The sequence below is a fragment of the Daktulosphaira vitifoliae genome, unplaced genomic scaffold (assembly GCF_025091365.1).
Source record: "Daktulosphaira vitifoliae isolate Bord-2020 unplaced genomic scaffold, ASM2509136v1 Scaffold_1, whole genome shotgun sequence".
NCBI classification, from domain to species: domain Eukaryota; kingdom Metazoa; phylum Arthropoda; class Insecta; order Hemiptera; family Phylloxeridae; genus Daktulosphaira; species Daktulosphaira vitifoliae.
In genome coordinates, this window is record NW_026099572.1 from 274,167 (window position 1) to 277,360 (window position 3,194).

Genomic DNA, 3,194 nt, shown 5'->3' on the forward strand with positions numbered 1-3,194 from the left:
TTTGACTAAAAAGCGGTCGGTACCCAGACGCCTTAAGTGTTTCGATAAAACCGCTAAGCAGGTAGGGTGACCATTCACATTATCATACCACAGCGATCGTTACATTTAACAACCGGTCCCAAAAAATCGTTTGTATTATTATTTCCGACTTTCACAGTCATAAAGATTATACAACTCATACCGTAATAATTTTATTTCCATTTAGTATCATAGTGCTATAACACACCACTATCAACACAATATCACAATATTATTGCAATCACAACAATAACGATAATAATACAAACGGCCGGCATTGTTGACGTTCATACGCGAACACATAACGCGTATTCTCGCGATTGCGATATCGTATTTTCGAATAACAAAAACAAACAAGCGCTTGCGTTTTTATTTGGTTTATTGTGTTACTTTTCATTTTCGCAAAATACGGTAAGGAACGTTCATTATGTCTGGTAAAACATTGTCTCAAATGAATCGTCGGGAATTATTGCGCGAATGCGCTTATAGACAGCTAAATGGACCCACGACGAAAAGCGCTTTGTTGCCCGTCTTGGAGAATAGCTCACGCAGTGAGGGGCTAGACCCATCGAACGCCATTCTGCCCGAACGCCCTCCGCTTCATTACGAGACGCTCGCGACGGAACGCGAGTCTCCGGTAGACGAAGTCCCCGCGTTATGCCGGACCGTCGACCCAACCACCATATACGCAGACCGACCGGTTAACCTGGCGCTAGAGGACCCCGACGATGAGTCTCTACACGAATGGTCTCTGGCAACCGGCCGCCCTAACGGTAGTGTGAACGCAGCGTATACCGATGACTTATATAGGGTGCGTTCAATATCCCACGCAACGAAGGCGCGGTAAGACAAAGTTTACGCGATATGTCTCTTAACACACGTATGGTAGCGCGCATGTCAGAAGGAGAGAGAGCACTGTCCCGCAGGAGATCCGGTTCCTCTCACACACAATTACAAGTCGCGATTTAAATAACGAGACCATACATAATCCGTTCGTCACCGCACACATGACGCTAGAAACGGTGGAAACCAACCGTACTAGTTACGCGCGTCTGTCCGGACCAAGCCGCGTAACTTTTGGGCCCAACAACACGACTCAAAATGACGCGGCCCTACAACAACGCCTGACTGAAATCGAGGAGCGCGAAGCGCTTAACCTACAACGATTAGCCAGTCAGACTCCGCGCGCGTCACCTTCTTCGAGCGAACAGGCACGATGCGGTTTTCAATTTAGACGCACGCCCACAACACACGTGGCATTTCGAGACGAACACGTTCGCGCTACCGACACGCGATTTGTCTCCGTCTTCACCAACCCGTTCGCACACGCACATGGCGAGCGGGCCACTTAATTATTCGCCTCTTGTACGTCCCCCTTCCCCCGAGTTTACGGGAAAATATGAGGAGGACCCACGCGAGTTTTTGGATCAGGTAGAAAGCCTATTGGCTCAAGCGGGCATAGATCGCGATTTATGGGTAAAAACGGCCGTACAATTTTTAAAGGATATGGCATTAACTTGGTGGGAAACCATCAAGTTAAACAACATGTCCTGGCGACAATTTGCGAGGGAATTTCTAACCACGTTCGATAGTAACAGCATACAAGCTGAATTAGAGAACGAACTCATGACGACACAACAGGGGCCACATCAGCGCATTACGGAATTTATCATAAATAAACAACGTTTAGCGATGCGCGCACGCCCCAGTTGCTCAGAGCAGCACATTGTAGATCTGGTAGTCTGTCTGTTACGTAACGAATATTACGGTAACGTAAGAATGCGATGTCCGCGTACTTTAGATGACTTACGCGTAATCGCGAACGAACTCGATCGACCGATACGTACGGCGAGACTTAGCAATAACGCTAATCCGTACGTGGCTGCTATACCGTCCTCGCAACAACCGCAAAGAACGCGACCTCGGTCGAACCCACCGCCTGATTCGCGTCCCCCCCGACCCTGCCGATATTGCAGAGCAGATCATTGGCACAGCAGTTGCCCTAATAGGCCGACAGTTTCGGGAAACGGGCATCAGCCACGGAGAAATTAATCCGCTCTCCTGGCTCGCTCAAAGACACAATTTCGTTCACTCACAAACAAAGACACTACACAACGCGCAGCGCGAACAGCCAGTTCGTTCGTCGCCGATAGCGAGATCGAGTGACATGGAATCACAAGGGCTCATAGAACCCAGCACCTACCCTTGGTGAGCACCAGTCGTGCTGGCCAAGAAAAAAAACGGCTCATATCGCTTATGTGTTGACTACCGGCGACTTAACGAAGTGACCGTATCGGACGCATATCCCATGCCTAATTTAAACGAAATTATTAGAAGCATGAGGGGGGTGAAAGTTTTCACGACACTCGACTTAAAATCGGGTTACTGGCAGTGCTCGTTACAACAGAACGTACGCGAATATACCGCGTTCAGAACGAAAAAGGGCTTATTTCAGTTATTTAAATTTTTTCGGAAAAGTGTCGAAACACATCTAGACCACCTTAGCAAGGTTCTAGAACGCCTAATGCGTCATGGCCTAACATGCCACACTAAAAAGTGTGAGATCGGGTATTCTGTAATTTCTTTTTTGGGACACCGGGTGCATGGGTTAGGCATAGACAAAGAGCCGGAAAAATTACAGTCTATACGCGATATTCCGGTCTCACGCAATGTAAGGGATGTACGAAAATTTTTAGGGNTCACGCAATGTAAGGGATGTACGAAAATTTTTAGGGGTATGCAACTGGTATAGTCAGTTTGTCGATAATTACGCTGACAGCATCGAGCACCTCACTCACCTATTAAAGAAAGAGGAAAAGTGGTCGTGGTCACAATCACAACAACACGCTTTCGAGCACATCAAATCGGCGATATGCGACTCACCACGCCTCTCTTCCCCCGACTACACAAAAACATTCTGCCTACAAACCGACGCTAGTGAACTTGGCGTAGGGGCGGTATTATTTCAACACGGACAAAAAACGGGGGAAAAGGATATCGTAGCTTACGCGAGTAAAAAGCTGTTGGATACGTTATACCGCTGTGGAGCGCGAATGTCTAGCGATCATATGGGCAACCGATAAATTTAGGTCAGCAGGGTGAAAAAGGGGATTTTGGTTCCCCCCCGCTTCACCCACCCACCACACCACATGTGATGTAGGTGAAGAGGTGTGGAG